The 13,692-nt window shown below is 36.5% G+C and overlaps 1 long non-coding RNA gene across 1 annotated transcript in view; it reads left to right on the top strand.

Moving 5' to 3' along the window:
* The window catches only part of LOC127537887 (uncharacterized), a 28,036-nt gene that overhangs the window by 767 nt on the left and 13,577 nt on the right, over window positions 1-13,692 (top strand). The window lies entirely within an intron of this gene.

Raw genomic sequence — 13,692 nt, 5'->3', positions numbered from 1 at the left:
AAGGACGTGGGATCCTGGGACCTGTTTCCTAAGGAAGCCAAGAGGGAAAGAGTGAGGAAGATTTCAAGGACGGGAGGCAGGAAAGCAAGGGTGCAAGAGAGCAAGCTCTCGATTGGAAGGATGGGCCTTTATAGGAGCCAGCTTTAACCCCCCTACTAAGCCCTGTGACCACTTGAGGAAACGATCAGGCTTCCAGTTTTGTCTTTGACGGTTCCTCCCTCCCCTCAATCCCCTTTGGGAAATTTGCATCGAGTGTGAGTGACTACGGAGCATCACTACTATTTACTTTTAGGTTAGGGAGATTTAAGAAGGAAAAAAGTCTACTTTTCTGGGCCTTTTTTTTTTTTTTTCAAGAATCTGACTTGTTAGGTTTATGCCATGCCCTGCAAAATGTCAGTTTGCAACAATAAGGGCTTAAAAGCTGCTCTGTGTATTTTTAGAAGCTGCACTTACTTGTGTTCTTTTCACACAAGGCTTGCTCTCCCATTAAGTGCCCATAAATAATTGTATTTAGAGAGAAGAAAACTATGGGGGAGAGTAGGAAGGATATTGCCTCCATTCTCGTTCCTCCCAATCCTGTGTACAATTCATAGTCAAGTTCCTGGAAAGTCAGAAATTCAGTTTTTCCTAAAAATCTCCCAGGTTCTTTTCTCCCAGGTGTCTGTGAATATATTGCTCATTGGGAGAATCCCCATAGCAGGCCAGTTTCATTGTGGTTTTTTGTTTATTTGTTCATTGTTGTTTTTTTTTTTTTCTCTTAGAAGCAGATAGAACTTTGAAGTTGTTACACACAAATCTAATAAAATGTGTTTTCTCTGATATTTAAATAAGGCAGAGAAGCAGACAGTTTAGGTTACCATGCTGCTTTATGGGAATGCTTCTTCTCCCCCTCACCCCCCACAAGCATTAAGAAGCTGAAATTCATCGTTTGGACTTTTTCAAATGATCATTATTTCATGCAGAAACACCTACCCCCAAAGACAGAGAATCATACTCATTAAAAAATTATAAAGTGGGATGCTCATTTGAATAATATACCTGATACTTCCTTTTTCACAAGGCATAAGCTCTTGGAATAATCTCTCCTCCGCAATTCATCAGATACATCAAGTCTTTTTGCCTGTATTATGCAAAAATACCAAACTGCCTAACCAACACCAACCTCTCCATCTGGGAATAACATCCCAATTGGAATGGGAAAGAAAAAATAGTCTATAAATGATTTCTTTTTTGTATGTAGTGATGGGTTTATGGAAAACTTTTGGATTATGAAGATTAGAGATGAAAATACAAAACAGAAAAATGTTTTTTAAAAAAACCCACAAAATTACTTATGCACCACCCATCTCTATTTAGCCATTAGTTGACATTCAGAACTTAATATCAGACATTTTTCTTTTGAGTCAAGCAGTTCAATTAGATGGATGTTAATCAAGTACCCACTAAGTGTAAAACATTAGCTGGGTGACACAGTGAATAGAGTCTGGAAGATTCATCTTCCTGAGTTCAAACCTGGCCTCAGATGCGTAGTAGCTGTGTGATCCTGGACAGATCATTTAACCCTGTTTGCCTCATCTGTAAAAAGAAGTTGGAAAAGTAAATGGTAAACTATTCAGTATCTTTGCCAGGAAGATATCAAATGAGGTCATGAAGGTGGACAGAACTGAAAATGACTAAACAAAAATTATGTAAGACAATGCAAATTCAAAATCCCATATGAGGCATAAAAGACAATGTAAAGGAATATGATACAATGGAGAATTTGATAAAAGCAGAGAAAAGAATTAAGGTGCTCAAAAGCAGAAATCCTTTTCAGTTGAGAGTGAGTAGGTCTGACATAAGAGGAAGACAATAAAGATTTATATAATCCCTTAGACTTAGAGCAACTGGACCATTGGTGCTTTACAGATTTGATTTGATTCTCAAAACAATACTATGAGGTAAATGTTTATCCCTCAGTTATAGGAAACTGAGGCAAACAGAAGGTAAATAACTTATTTAGAGATACACAACAAGTAAGTATCTGAAGCTGGTTTGAACTTAAATTCAGGCCCAGAATTTTATCCACTCAACCAACAGGAGGGGGTGCCACCTGAGGAGAGTTTCAACTGGCACAGATAGGGGAGTGTCTTCCAAGATCGAGGAGGTGGTGAATGCATGGGAACAGAAAAATGCAAAGGGAAATTGTGGGACTAGCTGTCCAAAGAGACTGGAATGAAAAGTATGTAAAAATGGCTGTATCAAACAGGACTGGAAAAACAGATAGGTTTTCCATCACAGGGGACTTTAACTATTAAAGCTCCTTTTCTATCTGTTCTACAGGTTAATAGGGACTTTCTGGAGGTCTTTGAAGAGAGGAGTGACATAGTCAGAATTATAGCTTGTAGTGGTTTCACATTTTTGAATCTTGAAACAGGAAACTAGTTAGGAAGTCCAGGTGGAGTAATGAAAGGCTGAACTGGGATTTTAGATATGCCAGAACTGTTAATAACTCAGATTTAAATCCTGATTTAAGGTTTAAAATGTGCTTTCCCCACAGTAACCCTTGGAAATAATTTGTGTAAGCATTATTCTATGGATTTGGAAGAGGAGAAGTAGCTGATCACACAGCTACTGTCAAAACAGGAGAGAGCAGGGAAATAGTTTTGCTTGAAAACCACCTGTTTCTCCAAATTTGCCTTTTAAAAATAACTTTATAGAGATAGTCCATCCTAAATATTATAAAGCAATCCCAAAGCAGCCATTCACGAGAACAGTAAACACAAAGTATCTATTCTGTAGGGCATTGAGATAGGGCAGATACAAAGTTTAAAGCACTTGTTTCCTGATCTCGGTGAACAATCATTGTTTCCTTATTAAGTCTAGAGATCATCAAGGATGTTACAGGATAAGCATATCTGACAGTTGGACAGCCAAACTCAGAGTTTGGTGGAGAAAGAGGTTTGTACAAGTTCATTACTGGACAGCAATGGAGGAAGAGTTTCCCAAAAGTGATTTTGAGGGATAGCAATGAAACAGTCAAAGAAGGAGAGGGCATTCCAGTCAAGGGGAGCGTACTCAGGTCTGGCTGGAGCACAGCATTCATGGAATGGAGCAGTAATGAGATATTGCTGGGAAATTAGAATGCCATCCAATTGTATTGTACATGATAATGGTTTCCAGGTAGAGTTTGGACTTTATACAAACAATAGGTTTTGGTTCTTTCTTTTTACTTTTGTAGAAGAGTGAAATAGACACAGGAAAGAATATTCTGGCTATCCAATGAAGAAGGAATTAGAGGAACAATCATCTAGAGAGAAGAACTGGAGGAAGGGGTTAGATCAGCGCTTAGAGGTCAATGATAAGAATCTGCACCAAGGTGGTAGCAGTGGGAATAAGGAGGAAAGGATGGATATAAGAGCTGATGAAGATAGAGCCAATAACATTTGGTAACTGATTCGGTTTGAATTGTGAAAGAAAGAATGGGTCAAAGATAATCTCAGATTAGAAATTGGGGGGAAAGGTGACTTGTAGTATAATAGTTACATATAAGGACATTAAAGAAATAGGTTTAAATAAAAAAAGATGTGATATTACTTTTGGAAATATTTCAGGTGAATTCAAAGGTCCAGGTTTCAATGTCCTAAGGGCATCTGAAAAGCAGGTCTGGAGCTCACATGAGAGATCTGTACTGGAAATATAGATAGGGGGGTTATCGGTTAATAGATAATAGATGATATGAGTAAATGAAGAAGTTTATTATGGAAATAAATGAGATTGCCAGGGTAGAAAGTACAGAGAAAATGAGAATTCCAAAGGTGGATCCTTGGGAATAAATTCAAATTGAAGAGTTATGAAAAGGCAGGAAGACAGAGAACTTGTTAAGAAGATAGGAGGAAAATGAAGATTTTTTTTTAAATGTCTGATATAAAGGAAGAGAGCATATTCCCTGGAAGGGGGTCATACGTGTCAAAACAAAACAAAACGGAATGGCAGAAGGGTGGAGGAAAATGCTCTGGGTTAAGAGAGAATTTCAAAGTCTTGGATAACATAGATCTTGATGGAGGGATGGTTTTGAGGAAGGACCATTGAGAAATCAATCAATCCACAACATTTTTAAAGTGTCTAGTATGAGCCAGGTGGCTAGATGGCTCAATGGATAGAGCTCTGGCCTGGAGTCCAAAAGAGTTGGGTTCAAATGTGGCCTCTGACAATTACTAGCTGTCTGTCCCAACAAATATTTAACCTCTGTTTTCTTTATCTGCAAAGCAATCTACTATCGTTGTCAAGAAAACTCAGTTTTTTTACCTTTGTTTTGTTACTGGATTCAAATGGCTCTGGAAGAATGAGACTGATGATTTTGTGCAGTCCTCCCTCAGTCAAATCCAATTTATTCACAAGTCAAGATATCATATTTTAGGATACCTCTTCTCTAGCGACCACAATATCATCCCAAAGCTATCATTCTGGAGAAGACCTTCAGAGTTTTTGGCCAGAACAGAAAGCAGTTGTCTGCGGGGTTACAAAAAGTCAGACATGACTCGACAACAATCATAAACGATGAGCCAGGCATGGGGGAAGCTGTTGGAAATACAAAAGCAAAAACCAATTTTATATTTTCCCCAAGGCATGGCTTCCATTACAATGGATATAATAGTCTCAGGGGAAATCTTTGGCATCCTTGTTATATCGAGGAACTAGAAAGCATATTTGGTTGCTCCTAATTCAGCAAGCATTTCTTTTTTCTTCTCTTTCCTCCCACCTCTCCTCCCTCCCTTTTGTTTTTTCCTTCCTTCCCTTCCCTCCCCTCCTTCCCTCTTCCCTCCCTATCCCTTCTTCTCCTTCCTCCCTCCTTTCCTGTTTCTCTTTCTTTCTTTCTTTCTTTCTTTCTTTCTTTTTCTTTCTTTCTTTCTTTCTTTCTTTCTCTCTCTCTCTCTCTCTCTCTCCCCTACCCTCCCTCCCTCTCTCCCCTTCCCTCCCTCCCTCTCTCTTTTCCTTCCTTCCTTCCTTCTTTCCTTTATTTTCTCCCTTCTTCCCTCTCTTCCTTCCTTCCTTCTTTCTAAATAAAAAGTAATTTCCTGGAAGAGGTTGGGTGGTGAAAACCCTAACAACCCAGGGAATTAGGAAAGCTTCCTTATTGGAGGGCTGTTCTTGTACTGCATTTGGGAAGCTAAGGCGGGGGATAGAAAAGAAAGAGAATTCTCATCATGATTTGTTGTTCAATCATTTCAATTTTGTCTGACTCTTCATGACTTCATTTGGGGTTTTCTTGGCAAATATACTGCACTAATTTGCCATTTCCTTCTCCAGCTCATTTTACTGTTGAGGAAACTGAGGCAAACAAGGTCATGAAGGAATGACACCAATGTCAAGGGAAAGAGGTAGAACATAAAATATTGTATTAAGAAGTTAAGAAGTAGGACATTTTGACCTATTCCCTCCATGGGATCTAAGAAAGAGCATACTTTGATCAATCTATTACAAGATGGCTTTACCATCAATTTTATCAGTTTAATTTTATATAAAACCTCTCTCATGTAGGTTTTAGGTACTCTGAAGCAGAGTGTAATCAGAAACCACAAAACCACCCTGTACTTTAACAAGAGTCCCCTCTCCATACAATCCCCTACAAGTGGTTGATCAAGTTTTTACTCTCGAAGATTTCAAGTACAGGAGAATCCATTGCCTTCTAAGGCAATTCATTTCCCCTTGGAAACACTAGATCTGCTATACTCAAAAATACTATAAACAAAATATTTCCATGTAAGTGGCTCCATAATGAATCATGTTTAGTTTTACAACTGTGTAAACAGAGACACCAAAGTGTTAAGGTAATTCAGAGTAACAATAAAGTTAGAAAGAATGGATAGGGAAGGAGGGAGTCTGAGAATAGGATTAGGTGTGTGGTATCCTGGAATCTGGACAATCCAAGTAAAATTTTCTGGTCCTCTTTTTGTACCAAAGGAGATGTCTGAATTATTATGGCATTAAAAAATACAATATGCTGACATTATACAACACTATACATATATTTTTATGCCTTTCTGTGTTCCTAAACCTCTTCTGTATCATCTGCTGGCTTTTGTTTACCTTCTGTGGCTTCTGCAAAACTCCTCCCAAATTTCTATTTAATTTCTTCTACTTATTTACCATATATAAAACTATAGTGGGGAAAGTTGACACGGGGGATAAGTGTATTCCATTGTTAGAATTTTTTTTTTAATCTTTATGTGTGACAAAGATTATCGTTGGGTTAAAATGCATAAATCATTAAATTCTGGACACAGAGATCTGCATAGCATATAAATATCTATTGTCTAGAACCAATCTTGGTGATCCTCCCACATTAGAAGGAAATGCCTGGCTAAACAGATGGGTCTTGTACCGTGCCCTGAAACCCAGCACACTAGGGCTCTGTCAAACATTATAACCATTTGCTGTTTTATGTATGATTCTTTTGAAAATAAAAAAATGTCATAATTACACTGGTCACTGTGTAGAGATCATGGTTAGCTTTATTTTTTTGCTCTGTATCCCAAAGCCTTTCTGTGGATAAGTTAAAAAGTAATTTTGAGACATATTTAGTTTTCACTGACCTTCACACTTACCACTTCCTCCTACTCCTGTTCTAGAACAATGAGAACCTCTAAGGAGCATAAATCTGAATAATAATTATGGCCATAATTATTATTAGCACTTTAAGGTTACAAAGTGCTTTACAAATATTATCTCGTTTGATCTTCAGAAGCAATCCTCTTGGTGAGGTAGGTATATTATTATCTTATTTTGTAAATGAGGAAACTGAGGCAGATAATGTTTAGGTGACCTAACCAGGTGCTATTATTATCTCCATTTTTATAGATGAAGAAATAGGTAGGCCAAAGATAAGTGACTTGCCCAGGTTCACAAAGGTAGTAAACGTCTGAGGCCATATTTAAACTTATCTTCCTGTTTCCAGGCCCAGAGCTTTAATTAGCATGCCATCTAATAGCATAAAAATCTGATGGTGGTCCAGGAAACTCACCTCTACTCTGGACCTTCCCCAAAGGCTTATTGTAGAATGAAGATGATCCCATGTTCTTAGAGGCTATCCCAGCAGAGGAGAAACTTTGAAAGCTCCTTTACCCATCTGAAAAGATCTCAAGGAGGAGTCTGGTTACCTGGATTTTAGCTGTTCAATAACCAGTTTTGCTAAGTCCGGGTGATGTTTTTGGCCACACAAACTCTTCATGATTACTTACTACTTATGGAGATGGAGGGAATGTCGAAGATTGGAAATGACCAATCTTTGAAGGATCAAAGTATTAAAATAGCTATGTTTTAAATAAACTCATTTGAAACCCTGTGGATCAATTTCCTTCATCCCTTATGTATTCATGAATGTCTTCTCTACTAACCAGACAGCATCAAGTATTTAAGTGCTTAACTATATATCAAGCACTGTGCTAAGAGTTAGAGATAATTTTCTTCCCCTCCCAGATTGATTCCTTTTCATTTTTTCCCATCATTCTTGTCTGTCTATCTATCTATCCATCTTGTCTATCTACTTATGAATCTATTTATCATCCATCCTCCATCCTTCTATCCATTCACCTATCCATCTTTCTATCTTGTCTATCTATCATGTATATCTATCCATCCATCGATCTCATCTGTCTGTTTGTCTGCCTATCATCTATCTATTTATTTTTAACTAGATGAAAAAAGGCCATTCTTTGTCTCATTTCTTTCTTATTTAACATTATTTACTGAATGGCCGTTGCCTCAGTCAAAGTGAAACCTGTTAACGATCTTAGCTTAAAAAGGCCAAGATCTTCCACTGTATGCAGGGCCATTATCAGTCATTCTTATTTATATCTGGCCCCTGGACCTAGATGAAGAAGAAAATGGAACTGGTGACCTTACATACCTTCTTTCACTTAAATCCAATTTGCTTTCATATCACAGCATCACTACCCTGATGTGTTTGAGAGTGGAGGACCAACAACTAAAACAAGCCCTGTTTTAGACACAAAGACAAGGGAAAAAAACACAGATCCTGCCCTTTAAGAGTTTATACTCCAGGTCGGAAGCTCAGTCAGAAAGATAATAAAATATGACCTACCTGGGCCTCCAAGCCCTTGGAGGAATTCACCAGTGGAAGCAGGGTGCCCATGTGGTAGAGGGAAGTTCTAGAGGGAGAAGACCTCAGGGTTTGAAAGGAGTCTCAAAGAGAAAAAGCAGTGGAGAATCACTGTGTCAAAATCTGGACAATCAAAAACAACCACCACATTTGCCTTGAAAATGACAATACTAAAATGGCAATAGGGATTTGTACTTGATAAAGTCTCCTCCTGGCTCAGATGAACCATTTGTTGGTGCTAAAAGAATTGGTTAACGTGATGCCATTGTTGGAGGTATTAGAAAAGTGGCACAGAATGGGAAAGGTGCCATGGGACAAGAGCATAGAACAAATGTGCCATTTTTTTTTTAAAGGGACGAGAACAGGGATTGTAAAGTCCAGTGAGCTTGATTTCTATTACTGGGAAAAATTTAGAGCAACTTGTTAAAGAGATAGTGAACATTTCTATGAGGAGACAGTGATTAAAAAGAGTCGATATGGCTTCCTCAAAAAGAAATCATGCCAGATTGCTTTTTTTTTTTTTTTTCCCCTCACTGGTTTATGAAGTGAATATGCCATGGATAGAGTTCACCTACTTTTAGCAAACTATTTGAGAAAGCACTCAATATATTCTTCTTGAGAACATTGAAAAATATGAATTCAACAATAATATAAGTGGATAGATTTAGACTTTGGCAAATAGCCAGACTCAAAGAGTGGTTGTTAAGGATTCAATGTTAATTTGACAAGTCTCCAGTGAAGTGCACCAGACATCCCAATAGAAAAACGAGGTAATTTTTATAAGGCAAATGCTTCCCTTCTCTTTTCACAATCATCCTCTGAGGTAAGTGCTCTTATTATCCCCATTTTACAGTGGAAAAAACTGAGGTGAACAGAGGTTAGAATGTCTTGCCCAACATGACACAACTCCTAAGTATTTGAAACGAGAGTTACACTTGAATCTTTCTGACTATAGAATGCTACCAGCTGCCTCTCTGAATTTAGGATGAAGCAGGAACGTTTATTTTACAAAAAAAAGATGACTCAGGGTGGGGACATGATGATTGTCTTTAAATATTTGAAGAATTATCACATAGAAATGATTTAGACATGGATGATGCCATGAACAGAAATAAGAGCAGAAGGCAGAAGTTACAAATAGGCAAATTTAGGCTTACTGTCAAAAAAAAATTCTCTACAGTTTACACTCTCCCCAAGTGGAATGGGCTATTTCAGATAATAGTGTGGCTTCTCCACATTGAATATCTTCAAGCAGAGAATAGATGAACACTTGTCGGGTAGTACAGACAGCTAGGTGCAAGGCTAATAGATCACTGGATTTGGATCAAGGAAATTGAGTTTGAATCTCCCTCAGATATTCGAGTTGTGTGACCATAAACAAATCACTCAATTCCTTTCATCTGTAAAATGAGGACAATAGTAGAATCTACCTTCCAGGATTGTTATAAGGATCAATCAAGATGATACATATAAAGCACTTTGCAAATCTTAAAGCACCATATACATATTCTCTATTATTGTTATTTTAAAAATTATTAATATTAGTTATAGTGAGGATTCTTTTGGGTAAGGATTTGGCAAGATGGCCACTGGGTCCCATTCCTATTTCAAAGTTTCATAGTTAATTTTTTTAAACTTGTTTAATTCAACACATAGTCAGATCTTTACATTCTTTATTATTCCATTTTTACCCACTATAAATTAAAAAATCCCATTTCTGAGGATTGCAATGAATCTCAAACTAAATGTGAAGTGATCCATTGAGAATGGGAAATCCTGTCCCATGTTTCTATAAAGAAAGAGTGGGGGGCACAGAATGGGGAAGCACAGGGCCAGGTAGATAATTTTTTCATATTGGATATTTGATTGAAATCAAGAAAAGGGGAAGATAAAGATGGTCTGTTTGTAAAACAATACAAATAATTAAATTTAAAATATTCTGTTTGGCTGTCTATACTAGACAGTTGTTATAAGTTCATGTCATTTTGTGCTGTGTAGACATGAGACATGCCCTATTGTTAAACAATCATAATACTAACATATATAGATAGGGACATCTCTTTGTGTCTGTCTCTCTCTGCCTCTCTGTTCCTCTCGTACTTTATAATTCACACAGCATTTTCTTCACAACCACCCATGAAGGCAAATATATTCTTATTCCCATTTTACAGATGGCCTCAGTTTGACTTATCTAATATCTCATAAGTAGTAATTAGTGCAGACAGGATTCAAATATAGTCTTCTAAGGCTAAGTCCAGTGATCTTTCCAATAAAAAGATTACACTCCCGCCTAAACGAATAGGAGGTTTTATCCTTTATCCTTACCACTCCCAGATATTTAAGCTTTGTAATCAGTCAGGTTGGGTTGATCCTTAACCCAGATTTCATTCCAGATTGGTTGATCCATGACTCTCCAGCTCCTCTAATGATTCTGACGCATGAGCAGTTACCAGAATAAATCTCAATATGCTCACCTTGCCAAATATGGCCCGTTACGCATCATCCCATTATGTTTTGGGAATCAAGAATGGATCTTACATAGATGTGTTACAATGGGATACTGATTAGATCTGCATCTTTTAAATCCCATCTCTTCCTACTAGGATGACAGAGGATAGAAGTCGAGTTAGATCTTTCTCATTCAGCCTGACTAGTCCCTTTGAAGTCCTTCTCTAGTTTAGGTCAGAATAAAACCTATTATAGCCACAATGGATAGTGTTGAACTTTGTGTAAGGAAGGATGAATCCAAATGCTACCTGAGCTCAGATCTCTCCTAGTTATGTAAACCTGGACAAGTCGCTTAACCTCTGTTTACTTCAGTTTTCTTATCAATAAATTAGGAATTATAATAATCGCAACTACTTTATAAGTACCTTACAGAATTGTTGTGAAACTCAAATGAGATAACATAGGTAAACTACTTTGTAAACATTAAACACTATAAAAATGCCAGCTGTTTTCATCATTAGTTAGTTAAGAGTTAAATACTTTTTTGTATTGTATTATATTGTAGTTAATTATAAGCTAAATACTTTTTTATAAGCTAGATGGGATCTCAAGCTTGGACCCAGCTAACCAGAGGGGTACATATATAGAGGGCCTATACAAATGTGATTTAAACTGAAAATAGAGTAAAATAAAGCATTTGCAAGTTTTGCTTCATTTAAAAGTAACTCAAAGATAAGTCTTTTTTTAAAATAATAGCTTATTATTTTCAAAATACATCTAAAGATAGTTTCCAACATTCACTCTTGAAAAATCTTGTGTTCCAAATTTTCTTTCTTCCTTCCTCCCACCCCTCTCCTAGATAGCAAATAATCCAATATATGTAAAATATGTGCAATTCTTTTACACATATTTCCACATTTGTCATGCTGCACAAGAAAAATCAGATCAAAAAGAGAAAAAATGAGAAAGAAAAAAAAACAAGCAAGCAAACAACGATAAAAAGGTGAAAATGCTGTTTGTGATCAAATATTAGATGAATATAGTCCTTTACTATGTGTAGACAAATTAAAAATTAAAAACTCAACTTTGTTGCAAGGCAAGTTTTTTAAATCTTATAATGAATTGAAAATTTAAAAATATAAATCCTTTAAAATTCTCTATTATTCAAAATAATTATTTTTCATCAAACTAACAATTGATTTTTATGCTCTCAATTGGTTTTTGTCTATGTTTGTCCATGCTGCTACCAGTTAATTTGCAGATCTGTAGGCCAGATGGAAAAAAAAAAAGCTAGTTTCTGCCTGTGGACTATAACACATTCACCCTGTCATCAGCTAGGGTTTATGACTAGAAGTCTTTCATAATTATCCATAGGTGGTAATAGTATAGCTGAGATGTTGAAAAGTAAGTCCCTTTTGATATGTGATCTCATCCTCTCCTACATATACTTTTTAAAACATATATATTAGATCAGTACTGGCTTCAAGTTTGTATTCCAGACAGTGAGTATTTTATATCCATGAGGATGCCTTGAATGTAGACATTGATCATCAATAATGCATTGAAATTGCCAATGACCCAGTCTTTTAAAAATTGGTCTTGCCCTAGCTCTCAGGGATGCATGCATTTTTTTGGCCCGATCCCCCACATGACAAGCTAAGGAACAATGGGAAACTGTTTAAGAAATGTGACATTTCTTATGAATTGCTTTCTTTCTGAATTGAGTACCCCATGAGTCCTAAAAATGTGCTTTAAAACTTTTCCCCCCTACATGACAGATCCAAAACATTGAGAAGCTTTTTGTAAAATTTCTTCTTTACTTGAAATGCTGTAGTTCCATTGAAATTGTCAAAAAGCACTGTTAAAGGTGCCAAGATTTATCTCTAGCTGTCTTGGTGCCTAATGAAATGATAAGACCTTATAATAACCCCTGCCAATTAAACTGACAGGCACTTAGCAAATAGGATCCTGCAGTACATGTATGTAGAATTGATACAAATTGCTCATTCATATTTGCTTGGGAAGAAGCATCTTTGATGTGTCTATTTGATTTCAAGCTTTCCACAGGGGGTGCTTGCAAGGATATCAGTTGTAGGACCTACAGATGATTTTAGCAGAATCGGTGTCATCCTTTATCTGAGACTGTCTTTCTCAAAGTATTATGACAAATCCAGAAACTGTATTCTAGGACACTGGACTGATTAAGAATTGATTGACTTTCCTGATTAGTCATTCACCAAATTATTTTAACAAACTACTCAGAGCTTAAGGAATAGCACTATTTTCCCAGAGGTTTTCCTATTTTCCTTTTTAAATAGTATTTTATTTTTATTTTTTCTAATTTCATATAAAGATAGTTTTCAACATTTATTTTTATAAGATTTTGATTTACAATTTTTTTTGTAAATCTCTCTTTCTCTCTCCCTCACCAAGACAGCAAGCAATCTGATATAGGTTATACATGTATAAGCATGTTAAATATATTTCCATATTAGTTATATTGTGAAAGAAGAATCAGAACTGGGAAAAACCACAAGAAAGAAATCTGACAAACAAGAAAAAAGTGAAAATAGTGTGCTTCAATCTGCATTCATGCTCCATAGTTCTTTCCCTAGTTGTAGATATTTTCATTTGGAAATGTTTTGGATCATTATATTGCTTAGAAGAGATAGCATGCCATAGTTGACCATCATACAATGATGCAGTTACTGGGAACAATGTTCTCCTGTTTCTGCTTACTTTACTCAGCATCAATTCATGTAAGTCTTTCCAGGTTATTCTGAAATCTCCCTGCTCATCATTTTTTATAGCACAGTGATATTCTATTGCAGTCATATATCGCAACTTGTCCAACCATTCCCCTATTGATGGGCATTCTCTCAATTTCCAATTCTTTACCATTACAAAAAAGCTGCTATAAATATTTTTGTATGTGTAGGTCCTTTCCCTTTTTCATGATTTCTTTGGGATATAGATCTAGGAATGGCATTGCTGGATCAAAGGGTATATGCAGTTTTGTAGGTCTTTGGGCATAGTTCCAAATTGTTCTCCAGAATAGTTGGATCACTTCACAACTCTGCCAACAATGCATTAGTGTCTCAATTTCCTCACAGCTTCTCCACATTTATCATTTTCCTTTTCTA

The sequence above is a fragment of the Antechinus flavipes genome, chromosome 5, assembly GCF_016432865.1.
Source record: "Antechinus flavipes isolate AdamAnt ecotype Samford, QLD, Australia chromosome 5, AdamAnt_v2, whole genome shotgun sequence".
NCBI lineage: Eukaryota > Metazoa > Chordata > Mammalia > Dasyuromorphia > Dasyuridae > Antechinus > Antechinus flavipes.
This window is presented reverse-complemented; position numbering and strand designations above follow the sequence as displayed.